Consider the following 24,746-nt stretch of genomic DNA (forward strand, 5'->3'; position numbering starts at 1 on the left):
TCTATGGCTGACTTTTAGGAGTCTCAGAAACCCAATTGTATCTGCATTTCTCTTTCCCAATTAAAGGTCATTATGCTTCAATTTTAGATGATTTTGGAGCTCATTTTCTGAGTTTTCAAAAATAAGATGGGTAAAGGACATTGATTTGAAAAACACAGGTGACTATTATAAGACCCAAGCTGTGGGGCATATAAAGACATATCTGGCCTAACAGTAACTAGACCTAAGAACTGAAATTTCATCAGGAGTAGATCTCATATGAATAAGACAGTACAAGGGATTCATTTGCATAAATTTCATTATATGACTATATTAATAATAACTTATAAATACTTTATTTTGAATTTTGGAAAGTCCATATATATTAGCTCTCTGCTTCTTACACCAAGTCTGTGATAAAGGTAATACTATTTTTCTTTCACAGCAGGTAAATCTGAAGTTGCATTTAGCAAGCAGGTGGCAGAGTCTTGATATGAACATATATCTTCTCACTCCTGACCCTTTGTGTGTGCTTCACGACACCACAGGTAGCTTCTGCCAATGAGATCCTCAGACACTGAGGGTGGACTTCTGTGCAGTTTTAAAGGGCAAAGCAGAACAGACCATCTCGAGCCCCAGCCAAAACCACTGGTGGGTCAGATGTATCTTTCCTTCTCCAGAGTCAAACAACTAGGAGCCTTGACGATCATGGCAGGTGGGTGATATAGTTATTTTTCAATTAATGAAGTTTAAAAGGCTCTCTCTAAAAATTGGGCCGAGTAGCCTAATTACTAGTTTTGTACTAATCAGAGTAATCAATTATTCTCTGATTTATTTTTAGCCAACTCTGTTTTTCAACTGTCTTGAATTTAATGTTTTGATTAATGTTGGGGCATTTGCATAAATAATGTAAAATTAGATATATAGTGATTGTGATGGCATTAATGAAAATTCTCAATACATTCACAGTTAAACAAGAAAAAACACCTGACAAATTTGTAATCTTTACCTCCTCTCCTTACAGCTTTAAGTTTTTTTTTGTTTGTTTGTTTATACAGTAAGTTATATGGAAGCAGCTTGTACAAGAAGATAAGTTCATAGTTATTAGAAAGATCTGAGTTCTAATTCAGCTTGGATAGTTGCTCTAAATTTTGTCTTTCTCACCTGAAAAATCCGAGGTAACACTGCTTAATGTGTGGGCATTTTGTATATTATATTTAATATATGTAAACTTCTGACAGGTTGCCTGAACCCAATTATTTGCAACCATTGCAATTATAAAAAAGAATTGTAGACATAATTAAGCTGCTCTCCTTTGGAACATTTACAATAAATATGGCAAATGGCATTGATCTGAACATGAGACAAAAGAATAAGCTTACTAGGGAAACATGATTTTATCAGAGCAAAACCCATGTACTACACTTTAAAATTTAAATAGGAAACAGTCTTAATAAATGTGAGACATAAAAATTCTTCTGGATAATAATTTAATAAAATAAATCCATTTTACACTGGAAATTAAAAATACGTGTGTGTGTGTGTGTGTGTGTGTGTGTATATATATATATATATAATATATTCATTCCAGGTTTTCTAATAAACATGGGAAGCCTGAAGTGTTGAGATTTTCAGTGGTTGATAAAAATACTGTATTCTGGAATTACATGTTTTTTTAAAAAGGAGAAACTATAAATGTTCGTAGGCTTCTTAAAGGAAATGAAATAGACTATAAGCAATGTACTGAATGAGGAAAAATCTGGGAAAGCAAAGATTTTTTTTTCAACAGCAAAACAAAAATTCTTGAGAAAGGACTATGTGGTGTAGAATATCAAACTAGTCTATGGCTTCATTTTAAGAAACTGGTAAAAGGAAGAATCCATCAGACATTCCTCTTTAAGTAGCAGAGGGCCTGTGACTTGGAATTTTAAAAGAAATATAATATAGCCTGACTTGACTCAGCACACACTATATTCATAATGATGCAAATTTTAAATATTAATTTTTAACTTTATAAGTGCATGCACAAAGTAAAAAAGTCATTATATAATAGAATATATATGTTACCAATACCTACTATGAAAATGAAAGAGTGAATCAAAGGTTGAGAAGTGGAAGCAGGGAGAGATGGTGGAAAGGGAAGGGCAGTTAAATCTTCTACTCACAATTTGGAAGTAGAATATAAGAAACAAAAGTAACATGATTAAGGGAATTATTCAAAGCTAAAAAATAAGAAGACTAATCTAATACTATTAAGAGAAGAAATGAGAAGACATGTGAATCAAAAGATGACTACTGTTCATAAATTAAAAAGTAGACATTAAAAAATTAAGCATATACTCATACTACTTAGAAATATAAAAGAAAAAACAAAATAATCCTATAAAATTCTTTTTTTACTTGAATCTCTCTTCTGCACTATTTGATTTTGAAAAATATGAAAATACAGTTTGATGGAAAATTTAAATAACATACTTGGAAGTTGCTGAAATTGGAAAGTAGATATGGACAATTTTAAATGAAAGACCAAGTGAACATCACTGAATACAGAAATTAGGCATGCTGATATCAAAGACAAAATTTCCCTATAATATTCTAGAATCAAATGTAAATGAGTAAAAATTAATTTATAACTTAGATATCCTCATCTGTTTCTGGTGAGATATATCAATATCCAATTACTCTCATACTATAGTTATAATAAAAATAACTGGCTAATTTTGTAAATAGAATTATTACAGTGCAAATTTAATCAAAATCAAATATTATTTCAAACAATTGCTTAAATATCACTTTGTTTTGGTTTTAATTTTCTATAATATTAGTTGGTTTGGGCTATATTGTTTTTCAAAGATGCTTAATGTTTTTTCCATTTCAGCCACAGAATGGGAGCCTAATGCATGAAAATGTAAAATAGGTCCAGGATTATTTTTTTCCTATATTATGAAACACAGTAATCCTGAAACCCATGACAACATGCTTAATTCACATTTATTCTAAGAGTAGGTGCTCTAACTTAAGACTATGTGAGTCATTTCTATACAAGAAAACTTTAGAAATAAGATGATTTCCACAAGATGTCACAGATCTAAATGCAAAAAGCAAAGTCCAGTTAATTTCCTTCCTCTTGTCAAATGACCTTCTATTACTGATTTTTCAATATCGAGTTCAAGGGATTTCTCTGCAAAGTCTTCCCTAACCCTCTTATGCATCCCCTCCTTTGTGCCTCATTGATCTTAAAATAGAATATTGCCTTTACTTCTCTGTGCTCCTACTAAACTTTAGAACACTAGTGCTATTTACTTTGTATTCCTAATCCCTCACAGGGGCCTGGAAGATAGATATCTAACACAAGTTGAATAAGGAATAAATGAATGTGAGCATTTTTTCATGTGTCTATGGACCCTCTGTATGTCCTCCTTGGAAAAGTGTCTGTTCAGGTCCTTTGCCCATTTTTTCATTGGATTGTTTGTCTTCCTGGGGTGGAGTCATGTGACTTGATATATTTTGGAGATCAAACCCTTGTCTGAGGAATCATTAGCAAATATGTGTTCCCATGTTGTTGGTTTCCTTGTCATTTTGTTGATGTTTTCTTTAGCTGTGCAGAAGCTTTTTAATTTGATGTAGTCCCATTTGTTTATTCTTTCTTTTCTAACCCTTGCCCTAGGGGAGGTATCAGTAAAAATATTGCTGTATGGGATATCTGAAATTTTCCTGCCTGTGTTCTCTTCTAGCAATTTTATGGCATCACTTCCTATATTTAAGCCTTTTATTCACCTTGAGTTTATTTTAGTGAATAGTATAAGTTGGTGCTCTAGTTTCATTTTTTTGTATGTACTTGTCCAGATCTCCTAACACCATTTATTGAAGGGGCTATTTTACTCCATTTTATTTTCTCCCTTTGTCAAATATTAATTGACAATAGTGATATGGGTTTATTTCTGGGCTCTCTATCCTGTTCCATTGGTCTCTGTGTCTGTTCTTAGTAAGTACCAGGCCGTTTTGATTACTGTGGCCTTGTAATATACCTTGATAGCTAGATATCGGGTATTGGGATCCCTCCTACTTTGTTCTTCTTTCTCAAAATAGCCTTGCTGAGGCTATTTGGGGTTGTTTATGGTTCCATGTAAATTTTTGAAATATTTGTTCTATATCAGTGAAATATGTTATTGGTGTTTTGATAGGGACTGCATCGAATCTATAAATTGCTTTGGGTAGTATGGACATCCTAATGATATTAATTCTTCCAATCCATGACATGGTATATGCCTCCATGTATTTGTGTCTTTCCTAATTTATTTCTTCAGTGTTCTGTAGTTTTATGAGATACCATTTTACAGTGGTCAGAATGGCTGTCATTAACAAATTAACAAACCACAAGTGCTGGCGAAGTTGTGGAGAAAAGCGAACCAGGAATGCAGACTGGTGCAGCCACTATGGAAAACAATATGGAAGTTCCTCAAAAAACTAAAATTGCCTTTTGGCCTGGCAATTCCACAGCTGGGATTATACCCTAAGAATCCTGAAACACCAATTCAAAAGAGCCTATGCACCACAGTGTTCATAGCAGTGCTATTTACAATACCTAAGTACAAGAAACAGCCTAAGTGCCCATCAGTAAATGAGTGGATCAAAAAACTGGTACATTTACACAATGGAATACTGTGCAGCAGAAAGAAAGAAGGAACGCCAACCCTTTGTGACAGCATGGATGGATCTGGAGAGTGTAATGTTAAGTGAAATAAGCCAAGCAGTGAAAAACAAACACCCTATGAGCTCACCTGAAAGTGGAACCTAATCAAGAAAACAAAAAAAATAAGCAAAATAGAACCAAAGACATGGAAATAAAGACCAGACTGACAGTGAGCAGGGGGAGGGAGGAGGGGAAAAAAGGAGGAAAAAAGGGGAAGGGGCAGGTCAAGGACCATGAATAGAGGACTCATGGGCATGGATAATGGAGTGGGGATTGACTGTGGGAGTGGGGGGGCAGGGCAGGGGAGGGGAAAGGGGAAAAATGTGGGACAACTGTAACTGAACAATAAAGAAAAAAGAAATTTAATCATAAATCTAAAAAAATGAATGAATGAACAGTACAAAATAATCAATACTTACTGGGAAATTTCCAGATGAAAATAATTGTCAAATTGATTATCTGACCTTCAATCAGAATTTCAACATTTGTGTCTAGAATGTATCATTCTAATGAGTGATTACATAGTATTTCATTAAAACTTAAAGAAAAGTATTGTGCTAAAGTTAACTCATCTGAATTTTTTCTTGAGGACTTCAGTGTGTCCCTGGATAGAAAGATTCTAATATCTCAAACTCAAATACTATTTAAAAGTAATTCCTTTCACTAGTACTAATTGACCTGGATTGTGTTAGCTGGGGTCTGGAAGTACCTGCCTCTACTTGAGCCTAAAAGTGTACATTAAAAGTGAGACTTGCTAAAGAATAATTTTAAATCTCTCTTCTGACCTAAGAGAGATTATTTATTTGACCTTTATGCTTAAAGACACTAAACAATTCTTTAATGTGTTCTGTATAACCATACCAATTCGCTATCAGTAACTTCTGTGCTTCTGTGGCTTAAACATACTTTCACATAACGGTAACAAAGAATGGTAACATAAATGGAATATATCTAGTAAGTGAAACATTTTTTTCTGGCAAAATATCCATTGGAGATATGGTTCAAATTTATAAATCTTATGTGTGTTGGGGACAATGGTCATAAGAATAAAAATTAACAGAATCATAATAGAAAACATACAAATAATTTTCTTTTCTCTGATATTAGGTTTCTTTTTTTCATTGTACTTCCACTTCTCCCACCAAAATGAGACCCTCATTATTCCTTGAATAGGAGCTTACATGGTAACAAAACATCTTATCTCCTATCTTTCATTTTTTCACACCTTACTTACTATTATTTGGGGGGGGTTCTGATTTCTTTTTTTGTTTGTTTTTTTAACTAGGCAAAGAACTTTATTAACTGTTATTTCAAACTTTAGTCTCTTTTTCAGCTTAATTAGCTGCAAAGAATGATTTGTGTATAAACAAAAAACTGAAAAGAGCTACGGTGTCCACGGGGCTAGGGCTTAAAAATATTTGAGATCTAGAATTTATCAGATCCATAAACAAAATTTTAGAAAGCAATCATAATATAACATAGCAGCGGCCAGTTACTTCAAGTTATCTTCTTCAGAAGTTGATTCAATTCAATTTTTTTCATTCTTGGAAACCTCATCAAAATTCTCCACACGGTCTGGAACTTCATCATCATCATCCTCTGTAGCAAGTGGTGCTTTTCCATCCGCAGATGGTTTGGGCAGAGCTTCAGCCAGCCTCCTTAAACTAGTGAGACTGTCTGCCCCAAGCTGATTTAAAATGCTGGGTAGTATTTCTCTTACCTGCTCTGTCTCAGCATGGCATGTAATGGTGAAAGTGTTCGCTGACAAAGATGCCTGAACTTTAGGGTTGTTGGCAGGGATCACTTTCCCTTGGATTGTGAACATGTTTACCTCTTAAATACCAGAGATCATGCTTACTCCTAACTTCATTAAGGAGAACTGAAGTTTTTTATAATCTGCCATAGCTGTTCTATGAACCACCTTGTTTTTCTATGAACGTTTCCTTTCCAACCAACATGCACTTGTGCCTGCAGTTTAGTGAGTTTCTCTTGGTTCATGATAGTTTCTTTCATATTGTTGGAGAGAAAATGGGTCCATGTTGGGGGCTAGGGTTGGCGCTCAGGGGGTCTTTGGCCTGGGGGGGTTGCTTATTTCTTACTGGGCTCTTCCATACCTACCTTAGATACCCCACATGTTCCCACCTATTACTTTAATTCATCATCTTTTCACTTGGAATACCCTTTCCCCATTTCTCCATGTTGACCTATTCTTTCTGGTCCAATTCAAATATCTAGACTATAAACTTATTTAGAACATAGACCATATCTCCATAGTGCCACCCAGAAAATGCTTGTGGAACTAAACTGACTTGCTCCACTGTGCTTTTCAAGGATCTTCCTACTCATTTCATAGATATTAACTCATTAAGCACAGGTATAATCCTAGGCACATGGTAAACTCTAGACATTTACACATTTTAGCCTATTGATCTATTTTATAATATTGGAGAGTGTAATTTCTGTTATGTATAATTGCTAGTAATGTTTATAATTGTGGTTCATTTACCTTTATGACAAAGATGATCATACAGATGATTTATTTGATATTGAGAACTTAGTTAAAAATACAATCTACAATATTAAGATGTTTTCTTTAGGAAAACACATAATATTACTTCATATAATTTGTTGCATCATGGGATTTCTTAGATGTCCTTGAGTCAGATGACAAGTTATGGTGCTATTATACTGTATTAGATTTAATTTAAAGTATATAATAATTCTGTATTTTATATTGTATGCATATATATATATTTATGCCTATCCTGTATTTATTTATAATATTTTGAATATATTTTTATATTCTACTTTCCAGACTGTAAACCCCTTGAGGGTAGTAAATATACTTTTTAAACTACATTTATCATCACAAAATAGATAATCAGGGATTCCTTGACCAGAAAACATGGTACAGAAAGATAAGAAAGTGTCAAATTTTAGAGAGGTAAATTGATTTGTTCAAAAATAATTACCTAGTAGATGCTAAAAATTTAAAAACTTTTCTTTCAGAAAATATTCACTTTAGGAAATAGTAAATCCATTTTGAAAAAGCACTAAGCTTGGCCTTCCATATTAGAATTTTTATCCTTCTAGTTGGACCAAATTACCTTTTGTCAAAAAGGAAATGAAGATTCTCAATACAAACAGTAATTTAAAAATACATTCCAAATGGCTTTTATTACTAATATCCTGTTGCTATGGTAAAAAATGTATTTTTAACAACTACTAGTGAAAGGAAAATGCTGCCATTTCTCACAGGAGCTACTGCCTAGCCCCAATATGTGTGGTCAGGATCAATAACTAGTGCCCACTCACCATTTCCTGCCTTTTCATGGACCACAACTGTGCACCAGGGGATTTTAGCCAAATCTGCCCATATTGAGTGGGCTGTGTTTTAGTTAAACTAGTGGTTAACTAAAACAGCCAGGAGGGAGAAAAGCCAGAGTGACAACACCTGTTCTCATTTTTATTAATATCTTTTTTATAAGGATGCTCTGTTCTTCTCTTTTTAAACTATATGTATTTCCCCATTATAGCCACGTGCAATGAGTACAGCAATTTCAAACTCTGTAGCACTCGCTTGTTTATGTTTATTTCCTGCTACTAGACAATAATTTTCTTCAAGGTAGAGATTTCTATCCTCACAACAGGAACAATGTATATAAAAATTTTTGTTGAATGGAAAGAATAAAGGATATTAAGTGACCCAAGTAATACTCCTAAATAGGGCCATTGAACTTGAGATCTAGGTCTTTTAGATGCTGGAGATAAAATTAATAAAAAAATTTAAAGCTAAAAGATTGTTGTTAAATGTTATCATCATTAATCATGTGCCCTCCTAAAGGTTCCATGAGTAATTATAAATGCCTTTGCTAAGAAACCTTTGCTAACAAACAGATTTCCAAGGTTTGTCCAATTACTTCAAATCCTACCCTGGAGTCTTTCTATGACATGAACCATATAACATAGCATTCAATATAATGTCAGGCCATTATTGGATCTCATCCAGGCTGTTTTAATATTAGAAGTATTAGGAACATCTCATTTAGCAAATTTACTTTAGGAATTACTTTAGGCATGGGTTATGTAAGCAAATTTGAGCAATACTTCAACAGTGAATTCAGCAGAAAAAAAATGCTAGTGTAACATATCTTAGTAACTCAGATTTTGAACTATATGTATAAAATATTATTTATGGGAATACTAACCACAGCTACAGGGTATTGTCAGAAAAAGTATATTTCAAATGGTTTAATGAATGGTAAACTAAGATGGTAAATTTTTCTTCTGGCTACCAGGAATGAAACTAGAAAAAGAAGTTTGTCCTTAAGAAAAAAGGTATAAGTTGAACACACTAAGTCATACATGGCAGAGGACATGAAACAGAATCAATGAAAGAAGTATACATGACAGTTATAACTGCAACGCATGTGAAGTATTTATACAACAAGTCTGAGTTTCATCTTTGGTTCTGTTCTCTAGGTTTCTGAGCCTTGGAATGAAGTTGTAATATTTACTCCCTATGGTAACTCTAGTTTTTGTAATGGGTTGAAATAACAGAGAAAACTGAAAGAGAACCTAATGTAGAAAAAAAGTAAAATAAAGTTTTAGAATTTATTTTTAAATTTCTGTGAAATAGCCAATTAGAAATGGCATGATGGAAACTGAATAAGGACAATCTGGCTCAGAGAATAAAAGTCTAAATTGAAACTGTTTGGGAGTCACTGACATATGGATAACAACAGTAATAGGAAAAGTATAGGATGTGACATATAAGAGAGAATATAAGAGAGTTCTGATTATACCATAAGTAGTCCAAATATTAATGCATTATTTGAGAAGTTAAAGCTCCCAAAAAACAACGGAAAAGCAGAGAAATCAAAGATCTGGCTCAGTACTCAGTTGGTCAGTGTGTAATCCCTGCATCCCAGCATTGCAGATTTGATCCCCGGTCAGGACACACACAAGAATCACCCAATGAATATAAATAAGCATAACAACAAATTGATGTTTCTCTCTCTCTCAAATCAATAAAGACAACATTTTTAAAAAAGAGGGCAAATCAAGAGAATGTATTCTTATGAAAACTGAGATAACAAAAGGCTTTTATTTTCTTTGTACAACTAACTGCGTGAATACTGAAGTAAGATGAATAGTATAAGAAATTCACTGATTTTGGCATCATAGTAAAACTATAAAAGAGCAGGCTGTGTGACCATCATTGTCGTCATCACTGTTAACATTTTTCTAGATCCTGAGAAATTAATTGGCAAAACGTTAATAATATGTACCAATTACTGCACTAGTCACTTCAAATAATAGTGTTATTATTATTTAAGCCAACTCTTAGCTATTATTTCTCACATTTATAAATAAAGTGTTTATACTGAGAGAATTTTTCAAATAATTAACAGCTGGTTTGTGTAAAAACTGTAATTTTAAACTTCATCTGTCAAACTTCAAAGCCTGTGCTCTTCCCACAGTATATTATTCCCCTAAAAGCACTGAGAATTGCTCAATAGAATTGCTATGGTTCTTTCAAAGAAACTTACCCACTGTTAAATGTTTCATTTGAAACTGATTCCAGATACACTGAATTGAAGTCATCTCAGCAAACATATATTATTTCACAAATAATTTTTTGCCTAATTATTAGAAATATTATAAACATATATGATTTAGCACTGAATGATCCAATCCACATCATTGCCAAGAATTGGAATTTAAATATCAAAGGCTTCCTACAAAACATACCGTGCTGAATTACAGCTTTTCTACAGATGAAGGCCTGTAAAATTAGCAGGTGCTTTTGGAACTAGACATGCTATGTCATGTTATTAGTTACTTAACTAAATCTTTGCTGGGGAGAAAGAAAGGACTTCAGAGGGACAAAGGAAAGGGAAAATTAATTTTGGTATTAAAAATTTTGCAATATTTTATTTATTACCTGCTAATACAACTTAAATGATATTTGTAAATTTTTTTAAAAATTCACTTTATATTGATCTAAAACATAATGCAGTTTTGACTTGTTTCATTTTCTGGCTATTCTTCCTAGAGGAAAATAAAAAAGTTGAGACTGAAGCTTTGACCCAGATTCCTACTCTAACCCTCCAGAATTCAACTTCCTTCTCCTTTCTTTATAAGCTGTCAACCTCACAGCCGAAGCCTGCCTGCCGTGCATGTCTCATTAAGAGTGATTTCATTTCCATAGAAAGAACAAACCTCTATATGGAACTGCGTGCCAGAGGGTCCCGGGGGTTGGTGAGTTATTCATTGTGCCTCTGTTTTAGCTTGCTAGTCACCTCTGATCCTGTATTCTAACTGGGTCTAATGAATACCCAGAAATTCTCCCATCACCGTCAGCTGAAGGCACAAAATTCTCTGCAGCACAGCCAAATCTGGTCAAGCTTGACAGCCTTTTCTGAAAAGAATTAACTTCTTTGACAGCAGCTCCTTGGCCCGCCACCACTTTGTCTGGTTTGGATCGGCACTGTCTAGGCCCTGTGGTTGCTAGATTCCCTCAGGAAGGACTGAGTAAGTAACTCCCCCAGGAGTGAACAGAAGGACTCAGGTTGGAAATATCTGGCTGGACCATCATTTTACTTTAGGACTGAGAAATAAGTAGAAGGAATTGAAGTGTAGTGCAATGGCCATGTTGTTGTTGTTTCCAAACTCAGAGTCTCATTGAGGAGTGGGTGTCAAACGTGCTGCGCTGCCGAATTATAGCCTTGGCGACTGTTGTCTGTGTTGTAGACCTGTGCTGTCCAACGTGGGAGCCACTGGCCACATGTGGTTACTGAGCATGTATGTGGCTACTACAAACTGAGATATTTTGTTGGCATAAAATAAAGACAGTATGAAAAAAAATGTATCATATCCCATTAATACTTTATAAAATTGATTACATGTGGAAATGATACAATTTTGGCAGTATTGAGTAAGATAGAAATGTACTTTTAAAATTAATTTTACCTGTTTCTTTTCACCTTTTCTTAAAATTACACATCTGGCCAGCAGTGTGTCCTTACTAGAGAGTATTGAATCGCTACCATGCTCTTGCTGCCCACCCACTCCAACGTCCCAGGTTAGTTTCAAGTGTTAGTGTAATTATTTGCTTTTATGGCTCCTAAAAAGACTGTGAGCTAATCAACAAAAGGTGTTACATTTTAATCCCCCCCCCCTTTTTTCCCCTCTAGAGCCTATGCTGTCTAAATATTTGTTGAATAAATGCATTTGGAAAAAACTAAGTATTAACTTTTCCATCCAGGTTGTTGAGATATAAATGATGTACAACATTGTGCAAATTTAATGTGTGACTGTGATAACTTTCTATACTTATGTATTGTGAAATGCTTACCATAATAAGGTTAGTTAACATATTCATAACCACACATAATTATTTTTTTTTGGTAAGAATACCTAAGATACCTTTAGCAACTTCCAATTATGCAATACAGTATTGTTAACTAGTCTTTATGTTGCATATTAGATCCTCAGAATTAATCATCTTAAAAATTTGCACCCTTTGTCCAACATCTCCCCATTTTCTCCATCCACCCCCCAACCTCTAGCTCCTAGAAACCACTATTTTACCCTTTGTTTCTGAGTGCTGCTTTTTTAGATTCTAGATATAAGAAAGAACATGCAGTGTTTATGTTTCTCTGCTTGACTTATTTTACTTAGCATAATGCCCACAAGGTTCATCAACTTTTCTTTAATGAATTATTAAGCATCTACTGTGAACAGCTGTGCAAAGCAGCTGCGGCACTGAAGCTACCCTGTGCTCACTGTGATCCAAAAGAACGGAAAACTAAATAAGATAAGGTCCATGGTGAAGGCAGCAGAGCTCAGTAACCTGTGCTTTAGGTGGAGCAACATAGTGTTTGAAATCTTGTTCTTTAATTTATCACCTGGTTTTGAGAAACCACGTAGCTTTTCTTGTGAACTTGTCTCCCCAGCTATGCCATGATCAATCTAAGGATCCTTAGAGAGTGGAATCTTAGATCTGCCTCCCACATTGATTTGTTACATTGTAATAATTATGAAAAGAATTTTAGCCATTTTCTCCATCCCTCTTACACATGCTTGCTCCAAATTATATGTTCTATTTCTCAATATATATTCTGAGCCTTGTGGGTAATTTCTAAGCTAGGTTTGCTTTGCTTATATTTGAGTACATTTCAAGAGTCAGAAATTCTATTCAATGAACAGTTATTGAAAAGCTGTCTGATAACACATCTCTGGTAACATATGGAAAATAGTTGAAGTGGGGAAATTAGCAATTTATGTAACTAATCTGCATTCAATCATCTGTTCTACCTGTATTTCCCAGACAGTATATCAAATATTATTTGGCCTTCTGAGATATCCACCCCTTGAGAGCAGCTTAGTCCAATAAGGCTTTCTTTTATCCTTAATGTACTCATTTCAATTTGTAAAAGGATGCCAACAACTGCTGTAACTTTCCACCAGACACAAGAAATACATTTTCTCCATATGTATCAAACCAAGAGAGAACAAAACTCACTAATATATTTCTAAATAAATAAGTTGTTTGCTGATAATAATTGGGGACCTGTAAAGAAGAAATGTACATTTCCTTGTAAATCAGATTTACTACTTCTTTTTTAATACTAAAAATTCCCAGGAGCATCTGTTGTAAAGCAAGGGTAAAACCTTCTGGACTGACACTACAAAAGCTGATATTTTAGTTTTACTCTAGAAGGAAGTCCAATTTCAAATGTTACTATGTTTACTTTAGGTTTTATATATTTATAGAAGCTGCTAAAACTCTTGCTTAATCTGGAGAAAAGACAGGGATTGGTAGAGGAAGTCTGACACAGTTTACTAGTTTTTATAATATTGGGTAGTTTCCACAGGTCCCAGATTTAATACTTTAAGAGGAGAGGTTCCATCCCACTCAATATCCAAGAGTTCATTAAAATGAATAAAATTTTTAAAACTATCCATTGTATAAGGTTGAAGGGGGGTCAGCTACATAAATAAATATTAGTTACTTAATATATTGATAAGCACATGGAGGCCCATTATAAGACTACACACACACACACATACATATAATCTTGTGTGTGTGTGTGTGTCTGTGTGTGTGTCTCTGTGTGTATAGTCTTATAATGGGCCTATAATCTTATGTATGGGCATATATAATGGGCATATAATCTTGTGTGTGTGTGTGTGTATGTGTGTGTGTATAGTTGGTTCAAAAACAGTCCATCCATTGTGAATATAATGAGAGCTGTTTGTGCAACATCTACGTTACCTGGCAGCCAAGGAGAGTGGGCTGCAATGTGCATATGTGAACAATGATGACTCTACTGTATTAGTCAGTGGGAGTAATAGATGCCCGTGAGTGACCACGTGTACTGTGTGGCCATCACATTCAAAATGACTGAGTGAGTAGAGCAATAAATCTACATCAAATTTTGTATTAAGCTTGGACAGTCCTCCTTGGAAACCATTTGGATGATTCAGAAGGCTGCAGCTATGGGCAACTGGTGATTGGCAGCTTCATCACTGACAGTGTGCCCACTCATGTATCACATCTCATGCAGAGTTCTTTGGCAAAACATCAAATCACACAGGTGACTCAGCCCTGCTACAGCCCAGATTTGGCACCCTACAGCTTCTGGCTTTTCCCAAAACTGAAATCACCTTTGAGAAAGAAGATTTCAGACCACATTGATGAGATTCAGGAAAATATGATGGGGCAGCTCATGGCGATTGGGAGAACTGTGTGAGGTCCCAAGGCGCCTACTTCGAAGGGAACTGAGGCATCATTATCCTATGTACAATATTTTGTATATCTTGTATCTTTTTCAATAAATGTCTCTATTTTTCTTATTACATATCTGCATACTTTATGGACATACCTATACATACGTACCTATATATGCTAGGCATTCTTACATGTGAGTATATGTAGTCATATAGATATATGACATCACACATTTATATGTATAAATATATATGTACATACCATAATAGAGGTACAAAATACTGAGTTTGGCTGGTAGCGTTCAAAAGAAGAAAAGATCACTTATAATTTGACACATCAGGTAGCAAGACTTATATAATACATCCTTTTGCTATTTGTTTCCCCCTTCAGTTATTAATGGGTAATTTTAATTTTTGTATTTGACATGGTAAATAGCTTAGCTATGCACTCTTTCCAAGGACTAGTTTAGTCACATGAAGAAGATGTCAAACTTTTCTCCATTTGCCCCATACGACTATGGGAAGTATCTTAGCCTTGGTCCTCCATAGCATAGGGCTGAGGGAAACCAAGACTGAGACAGAGAAAGAGAGGAGGCCAGCACAAGAGTGGATTACTGAGGCTACTTGATTGCTCATTTCATGGGATGATCTATCAAGAGGCCAAATAAAGACTGCTTCTCAAGGCTGTATTGAAAAGGAAGGGAGAAAAAATGTCCAGTCTCTCATTGCTAATGGTTAAAGATTACCTCCACAAGGTATTGTTTTATCTGTTCTTTGTTATCATGAATTGGCTCCAAGCCCTCTGCCTGAGCATAGCAAGAGAGGTCCTAAGTAGAAAGCCAAAGAGAGATATGTAGAGCAGACATGAGGCCAGGCACTCATGGTGTGTTTATTTCAAGTCTAGCTTTGCTGGCTGCGGGTAAAACAGAATGAAGGCCTGGACACAGATGAAGCCAAGGAGATTTAAAATGGTATCTTAAGAGATATTTGATACAGGAGAGGTAAAACATTGAGATTATTTTAACTATTTGCAAATGCATCTGTTTCTTAGATTTTGACAAGGAATTCACTTGACCCCCATGATATGGGGGATATCTGATGGTAAATGTTTAACACCTGCTTTTCTGGAGGAAGATGTGTCGCAGTGCGGTGTGTGCGTGTTATAAATTTTACTTGTTATAAAATAAATGTAGCACACAATTTAGAAATAACAAAATATACAATCCTCTTTATTATAAATTTCATATAGTTCATTAACTCTAACAAAATGCCAAAATCTTGTATCCACAGCTAATGTATTATTGCAATTGATTAATCAGTGTATTTCTGACATGAATATTGACTGAAATTTTTATATACGTTAAGGTATTTGATGAAAGTGCAATCAAATAAGGTGTATGTCAGAATTTCACTTACCAATCAATGACACGAGTAACTTTCTGAATTAGAAAACAGTTTGAAATATTGTAAGTATATTTCTTTATATATTGAGCTATTCACAATATAATGGTTATAGACATGACACATTTTTTATGTCCAATCTGAGCTGCTAACATTTTCTTCATCACTTTCTTAAACCTAGGCAATAAAAATCAAGCCCTGATTTTTAGTGCGGTAATTTCCATGATGTAAATATTCCCACCACAAGAATTTTTAAGCTACCAGTGTGGGATCATTGAACATGGCATTGGAAGGAGATGAATAGTAGTGCATCAATATATATTATATTGACCATATAGCTGTAAGTAACATAAAGAGTTTAAAAAACAGTAAAATGTAGTAAAATAATTAGTAATAATTTATTTTTAACTAGAATTTGCTGATATTTTACTTTTTAAAAATAAGTTATGAAATTATAAATCTATCTAATTTTTAGTAATGGCTTTGCTCAAATATAAGCTATTGAATATGTAACACTGGATTATGCCAATAAAATCTCCTAAGATTCACTGGCCAATAGTCTCTATCATATTTTCAGTTATTCCAAGACATTGAAAGGGCCACCGAGGTTACAGTGGCTGCAATAAAGACTTTCTTTGTAAAACGATCCAGTATAGTAAAGGCGAAAATTTAATGGCAGAGAAAAAGAGATTATATCACTTCTGATTGGACATATCAAGAAAATTTTTGTTCATGGAGTGAAACTTAAGTTGGATGTTGCAGGAGTGGATTTTTGCAAGAAGTTGATGGCATTCCAGATGGAGCAAATGGAATAAGCTCAGGCAGGTTGAGGTGAGTAAATGTGAGGTGAAGATCCATTCTTTTCACTGCAAAGGCTACAAGAAGGGCAAACCAGAAGTAGACTAGGGTCACAATGGGGACGCTCTAATTTGATAAAGTGGCAAAATGCAAGGGGTTTGAAAGGGAAGATGACATTATCTGAACTGCACTCAAGGAAGAATATACTAGCAGCAATGAGGCAAGAGAGTAGAGCCGTGGTCCAGAGAGAAAAATAGTATTGTATTTACAAAAGTTTAGAATTAATAAAAAAAACAAAGACAGGAGGATATGCAGTGTTATCTTGTAATCTAACTTGCAGGGGGTTGACATTCACATGGAATACAAAGTAAATGATGATTTTTGGAATTGTGCTATATGGCCTTTTAAGGAGCAACACTGACATTATTATTTCATGTGAGATTAGATAAAAGAGAAAGCAAGGAGCTTAGTTAGGAGGCTGATACAGTAGTCCAGGTGAGAAATCATGGTAACTTGAAAGAGCTAGCAGTGCACATTATAGCTTACCTGGGCTGTTTCATTTTTGTCATTTCCTCAGAGCACTGCTTGTCTTTGTTATGAGCTAAATTGTGTATTCTCAAAATTCATGTATTGAAATGTGAATCCTCAGTTCCTTAACATGTTACTGTATTTGGAGATAGGACCTTTGAAGAGTCAATTAAGGTAAAAAGAGGTCATATGGTTCCCAAATCGAATATGACTGATGTCCTTATAAGCAGAGGAGATTAGGACATGGTTACGCTCAAAGGGAAGACGATTTGAGGACAAAGGGAGAAAGTGACCATCTGCAAGCCAAGGGGTAAGGCCCTAAGAAGGAGCCAACCCTGCCATATACTGGTTTTAGACTTCTAGCCTCCAGAACTGTGAGGAAATAAACTGTTGCTTAAGCCACCCTGTTTCTGGTTTTGTGTTATGGCTGCCCTAGCAAACTAAAATATACCTCTCATAGATTTTCCTTCCTTATAGGCAAGTCACAAAATAGTCCTTAAGAAAATGCCTCTAAAGTTAGACTAAGTTTAAATCTCATTTTAATCAAACCTGGGTTCTAACCCTGGCTCTGTCACTAATTTTGGTGTTTGGGCAAGTTAGTTATCTCTCTAAGCCTTTGTTTCCTCATCTATAAAATTATTGTAAAGTAGTTATGAAGAGTAAATGTGATTTTTGCATGTGAAATGTTCAGAACAATATCTGGCACATAAAAATAGCTCAACAATTATTACTGTTCTTAATCACACAGTTTTATAAGTTTTTTTTCCTACAACTTCTTTTTCTTAGATGCTGGTATTTGTCATCACTGACTGTGACCATCTCCTTTTAATAGAAATTCTCCCTAAATCGTTGCCTCTATTTTCAATGCTTCAGCTAACAACCACAGCTCCCAATTTATATCTCCTGTTAATTTCACTATTACTGAGCATTCTTCCAAGGAATTTGAAACTAAAGCTGCTCATTAGATATGGTGGTGTACTGAGTGTTCACTAACGTTGCTACAAACATTTTAGTATTTCTTAAGAACATGATCCCTAACCGTGTGCCTATGTAGACACCTCACAAAGCAAATTAGAACAGACATAACCTCTGTCATCAGGGAACTTAAAAGCTAAAGCATCTTGATTGGATTCACCCAGTGTTTTAATAAAATTGCTCATGGTCCAATTCTTTTGTCCTCATTTTGCTGCTGATGAAATCCCAAGATAATACCAAAGTGTTAGTTTTTTTTCACTCTGTTGCACTAATGTCTGCTGTTTTCTCCACACTCTAATCCTTTAATCATACCTTTGGGATACTAAAGTGTAATAAACCATTCGGGATTACCTAACACACAGGAATAGCAAATTACTCTCTGAAGCATATGGAGGCTGCCAATGTCGCTTATTTCCTTCCTGTCCCTCAAGACATCTTTGACTCTCCCTGGCCTCCAAAGGGAACTTCTGGCAGAGAGAAATCCCTAACATGTGAGTCCTATCTATTTCTAATTTTGCAAAAAAAAAGAAAAAAAAAAACAACAAAAACGTGATTCAGTTTTACAAATAATCCTACTACCCAGGACTTCGTTAGGTCATGAGCCTATATACCAGCTATGAAAGAAGGAAATTACTCACTTTATACTTAACAGTTCTTCAGCCTATTGGCCTTGGTGATTGACCTAAATGGGTGAGTTACTGCCTTAACTGGCCAACGGGGCTTTTGCTTGGACTTTTTCAAACGCAAGCTAATACAGGGAATCTCTTTATTCCCTGCAAAATCTATTTGCTTTTTACAAAAATGTGAACCAAGTATAGTCAGAACCATGATTCTAGACTCATGAAGACATGAAAAGAGAGAATGAGGCTCCCACAAAAAAGAGCGGAATAAAGAGGTGGTGAGAACTGAGTTGTCGGTATCGGGCTCCTGGTTTTATTTGTTAGTTTCTCTGACTACATTCCTCACTTCCATGATTATATAAATAAATAAATAAATCCCCCCCTTTTTTTTTTTGCTTAGCCTAGCTTGATTTAAAAGTCTATTAATAGTGTCTTGTTATTCTAATTAAAGTAAGGAACAGGGTAAGTAAAGTAAAGAAAGGTATAAGATGAGAAAGAAATTAGTCCATAGAGATGTTACAACTTTAATTAAGCTACAAAGGCAGGGTAGAAATAATAAATACTTCAGTAAATGAGAAAGAATTCCAGATATGGGATAAAAACTTCTACGGTCTTAAGAGAGGGTATAGTGAGTATGAATTATGTTTGTCGTTATCAGATTTTCCTGAATCACAGAGTTCATGTGGGTTAGCAATATAAGAAAGCACTAAAATATAAAGAATTTTTGAGACCAGGCAGAGAGTGTCAACCTAATACAATAGACAATAAAACCATTTTGTGTTTCAAGCAGGAAAATTATAGAATGAGAATAGTATTTAAAAATATTTTTCTGGAAGTGATTTGTTGTGATGATTGGAGTCAAGAACAGTGAAAGAACTCATGAAAAGCTACTAAGGAATCCAACTGTGAGATGATAAGAGCTTGAAATAGGACACAGGCAGCAGAAATAGAGAAAAAAGAATAACCATACAGGTACTTACAAGAAGTAAAGAATGACTGGCATTATGTGTAGCAGTGGAGTACAGATCGTACTTCAAATTGCAAAGATAAAATGAAGAATAGGAGGTACAGGGAAAGTTTATAGGCTTCAAACTCAGCACATGGATGTGATAGGAAGGGGGTGACCAATCTAAATCAGGTTAACCAATATTAGCAAGAAAGGTACTGGCATATTAGAAAAACTTTAATTCATGCAATATTTTCACTTTTCAGAGAAATATAAAATGCTATTTCTGAAAAGGAATTAACAGACTTTAAATTAATGGCTATAGTTTAAAGTAATGACTTCAACTGCATTTTATTGGTGGTTAACTATATTACGACTCAGTAATAACCAAGGGAGAATGAGTTAGAGATGATTATACCCAACATATATATAAATAAACTGAAGTTCAGAAGAATTTGGTAGCTTGCTGAGGATCAAAACTAATAAGTATTAGGAATAGGAAACAAGCTTCTGGAATTTATCAAGTGCTCTTTCCATTAAATTGGACAGAAACTTATAAATCCAAGTATCATCTTGCTATTAAGAATACCTAAATTTTCATTTAGAAGAAAAATAAGGACAGAAATTACCATTACTTAGCATTGTCAGGGTGCTCTCTGAGACTAATAAAAGCCACATATTTTAGAAGATGTTCTATTATCATATATGCAAGGAATAATGAGAAATAAAATTAATATCCAAGGGAAAAAAAAAACATGCCAAGATAATAGGAAACAGGATATAAATACAATACAATGACAAATTCAATCATACAGGAATTATAATACAAGAGAAATTATGGAAATCAGGTATAATTTTAAATTTACATTTTACAGAAATGAGCCTTGTAAAAGGTAAATTTGTAATAATTCAATGTTTCCTCCTTCAAGACCTCTGTATTTTATATGGGTAACTTTTTAGATCACAACATTTTTATACATTAATTATATTATGAATAGTAATGAAAGCAAAATAGACCACTTAAAATATTTTAATCTAATCAGATTTATCTTTATAGGAAAAAATGCTATTATAGTGTTTAATCCTAAAGACTTCCATGGAGTGACAATAAATTGAATAATGAAAGGATCAAAAATTAAACAGTAAATATTTACTGAGCTTTTACACTGGGAGGCGCAGGGCATTGAGAAGCAAATACAGAAGGCTGAGACAGTGCATGTCTTTGAGATGTCTATAATGTAGTAAAAAAAATGATCACTGAAAAATGAAAATAACAGCTTGATTTACATATATTATATATACATATATATACATTTATCAAAGCAGACTAAAATTTGGACACTATTTTGAAAGACTTGAAGTTCAAGTAGGAAGGTATTTCAAGGGAAGGGAGAAACAGAGAGATAAGACTGTAAGGTCAGTCCTAGTCAATGATATAAAATCCAGTTGGGCTTAGAGTAGAATAATCCCATAGTATAAGAAAAAGTCATTGAGTCTACGGCCATACCACCCTGAACGTGCCCGATCTCGTCTGATCTCGGAAGCTAAGCAGGGTCGGGCCTGGTTAGTACTTGGATGGGAGAAAAAGTCATTGAGCTAAAAACACAATTTAAAGGCAAGTTATAGAGCATATTGAATGTGTGTTAGTAAAGCAGCCTAAAATCAATTGGTCTGAGAATCTTTTGCCCTGATAGCCACCTGTCATTTATTTATACTGGGATCATTCAGAGAAGTGTTTTAGATGGATTTCTTGGTTTGTTTTACATTTATACAGTTTCTTACCTGGTCTCTATGGCCTCAAAGGTTCTAGGGCTACAATTCATAGCATTCATGAATTTGGTTAGGAAAAAATTAAACGGAAAATACCAAAATTTGTGGAATGTAGTATACCAGTGCTTAGAAAGAAACTGATAGCATTACCTGCTTAAATTTGAGATGAAAGTATTAAATCAATAATATAAAATTCAACCTTAATATAATAGAAAAAATTAGCAAATTAAATCCAGAGGAGAGGAAATTACACACACACACACACACACCCACGCAAGGACACATAACAATAAAATCTAAAACAGAAAAACAATTGAGAAAATTAATGAAACCAAAAGCTAAACTACTAATCATATTGACCAAGATTAAAAGGGAGATGGTGCAAATCATAAATACCAGAAATGAAATAAGAACACGACTACATACTCTATAGGCATTAAAGGTATATTAAGGGAATTTTACTATGACCACAAATTTGACACTTTAGATAAAATGGGACAATTCTTTTAAAGACATGCCTACCAATACTTAAGAATGAATGGGTAATTGGAATAGTTCTATATATAATAAAATAAATTAAAATATATAGTAGCTTGGCCTCCTCCTTTTTGGCTGGAACCACCATCTTCCAGCAATTCACCAAAATGACTAAAGCAAGAGGAGAGAAGAGGCACCCACTATATATTCTCTAGACCTTTTAGAAAACATGGAGTTGTTCCTTTGGTCACAAACATGTCAATCTACAAGAAAGGCGATATTGTAGGCAACAAAGGAATGGGCACTGTTCAAAAAGGAATGCCTTACTTACTAATGTTACTAATGTTACCAGGGCAAAACTGGAAGAGTCTAGAGTGTCACCCAGCATGCAGTGGGCATTGTTGTGAACAAACAACTTAAGGGCAAGATCCTTGCCAAGAGAATTAATGTACATGTTGGGTTTAATGTACATATTAGGCACTCTAAGAGCAGAGATAGCATCCTGAAACATGTGAAGGAAAATGATCAGAAAAAGAAGGGAGACAAAAAGAAAGTTACCTGGGTTCAACTGAAGCGCCAGCCTGTGCCCCCAAACAAGCACATGGTGTGAGAGCTAAGGGAAAGGAGCCTGAACTACTGTAACCCATTCCCTATGGATTTATGGCATGATAAGTGTAAAAAAATAAAAAGACCTCTGTACTGATAAAAAAATATGAAGAACATACATAAAATTCTTTCAACAAAGAAAGTTCCAGGATCAGATCATTTTACTTCTGAATTGTTCCAAGCATTTAAGAAAGATATAATGCCATTTATACATAACTCATCCAGAAAATAGGATAAGGGAAAGCAATTCCTAATTCATTTTATAAAACCAGAATTACCCCAATACCAAAATCTGAAAAAAAAATATTGTAAGAAAACTGTGGACCTATATCCCTAATAAATATAGCCAAGAAAACTCCTCAGTATAATACTAAATTAACTCCAGCAATATGTAAAAGAGATAATACATCACAAAAAAGTGGGGCTTATTCCAGGAACGCAAGGCTAGCTCAGCATCTAAAAATCAAACAATATAATTCACCATATAAACAGAAAAAAGAAGAAAAATATTATGATCCTCTCAATATTTGCAGAAAAAGCTTTAGACAAGATTCAACATCTTTTCATAATAAAAACTCTTAACAAACTAGGACTAGAGTGAAACTTCATTAACATAATAAAGGACACTCACCAAAACTATATAGATAATGTCATGCTGCATGTGAAAGACTGAATGCAATTCCCTCTAGATCAGGAACGATGAAAGCATGACCCCTCTTACCATTATGATTCAACATTATACTGGAATTAAACAATAAAACTATCTCCTTTCATATTGTTTTACATAACTAGGTAAGATACCCCGAGGAGTCTACGAAGAAGCTCCTAGGTTATAAGTTAGTTTAGCAAGATCATAGAATATTGTCTAAAGCCTTTTCTGCAAATATTGAGAGAATCATTTTGTGATTACATTCTTCTTTATTTTGTTTATATGGTGAATTAAATTGTTTGATTTTTAGATGCTGAGCTAGCCTTGCATTCCTAGAAAAAGCCCCACTTTATTGTGATAATTTATCTCTTTTATATATTGTTGGAATTAATTTAACATTATATTGAGGAGTTTTCTTGGCTATGTTTATTAAGGATATAGGTCCACAGTTTTCTTACAATATTTTTTTTTCAGATTTTGGTATTGGGGAAATTCTGGCTTTATAAAATGAATTAGGAATTTCTTTCCCTTACCTTATTTTCTGGATGAGCTGTGTTTAAATGGTATTATATCTTTCTTAAATGCTTGAAATAATTCAGTAATAAATTCAGAATACAGAAAAGATCATTATATAAAATCAATCATATTTCTAAGTGTTAGCAATGAATAACTAGAATTCAAAGTTTAAACAACAGTGGCATTTGCAATAGCACTCTGCATAAATTAAATGCTTAGGCATAAAGTATATCCAAATAAACCAATGAAGAATACGTATACTGAAAGCTGGAAAACGCAGAAAAAAGAAATTAGTAAGATTTAAACAAATGAAGAGATTTCGATGTTCATGAATTGGAAAATTAAATTTGTTAAGATATCATTTTTCTCCAACTTTACCCATAGATTCAACACAATTCCCTCTAAATTACAATAGAACTTTTTGTAGATAGTGATATTTATTTTAAAATTTATATGGAAAGGCAAAGGACTCAGAATAACCAAAACAATTTTTAAAGAACAAATGTAGAGTATGTAGAGTAGTCTTAGAGGATGATATCAAGGCTATGAAGTTACACTGATCAAACAGTATTGGTGAAAGTATACACACACAGATCAATAGACTAGAAAAGAAAGTCTAGAGACAGAACTAAAGACATACGGTAAATTAATGTTTGACTTAGTTGCAAAGGCAATTTAAAGGAGAAAGAACAATCTTTTATTTTTTATTTTTCAAAACAAATGATGCTTGGAACAATTGGGAATACATATATAAAGAAATGGACCTCTACCTAAACCTTTACTTTATTAATACTGTTGAGATTGGTATGATTTATTTTTTAAATGTGAGCTTCCAAGGCTCAAAAAACTCCTCAAAAGGATTGTTCATCAAACTAGTTATTGATCAACTTAATTTAACTTGCCAAGATAAGTTATATGTCCTCATATTACTTGCTTAGAACAGGTTGAACAGGTTGTAGAAAACTTCTGTGGATCCAGGATAATTCAGGAAAGTATGTGTAATTCAGTGCATTAGAGTATGTACCTTATTTATGATACATGTAAACCCTA

The 24,746-nt window shown here is 34.1% G+C and overlaps 1 protein-coding gene and 2 pseudogenes across 3 annotated transcripts in view; 1 reads left to right on the top strand and 2 right to left on the bottom strand.

Moving 5' to 3' along the window:
• GRM5 (glutamate metabotropic receptor 5) overlaps positions 1 to 24,746 on the bottom strand; it is a 451,151-nt gene that overhangs the window by 292,086 nt on the left and 134,319 nt on the right. The gene's annotated exons all lie outside the window — the stretch shown is intronic.
• LOC129072824 (transcription factor BTF3-like) lies at positions 6,201 to 6,685 on the bottom strand (annotated as a pseudogene).
• Positions 20,013 to 22,594, top strand: LOC129072825 (60S ribosomal protein L21-like; annotated as a pseudogene).

The sequence above is a fragment of the Pteronotus mesoamericanus genome, unplaced genomic scaffold, assembly GCF_021234165.1.
Source record: "Pteronotus mesoamericanus isolate MK-2021 breed Mesoamerican mustached bat unplaced genomic scaffold, CSHL_Meso_final contig_33, whole genome shotgun sequence".
NCBI lineage: Eukaryota > Metazoa > Chordata > Mammalia > Chiroptera > Mormoopidae > Pteronotus > Pteronotus mesoamericanus.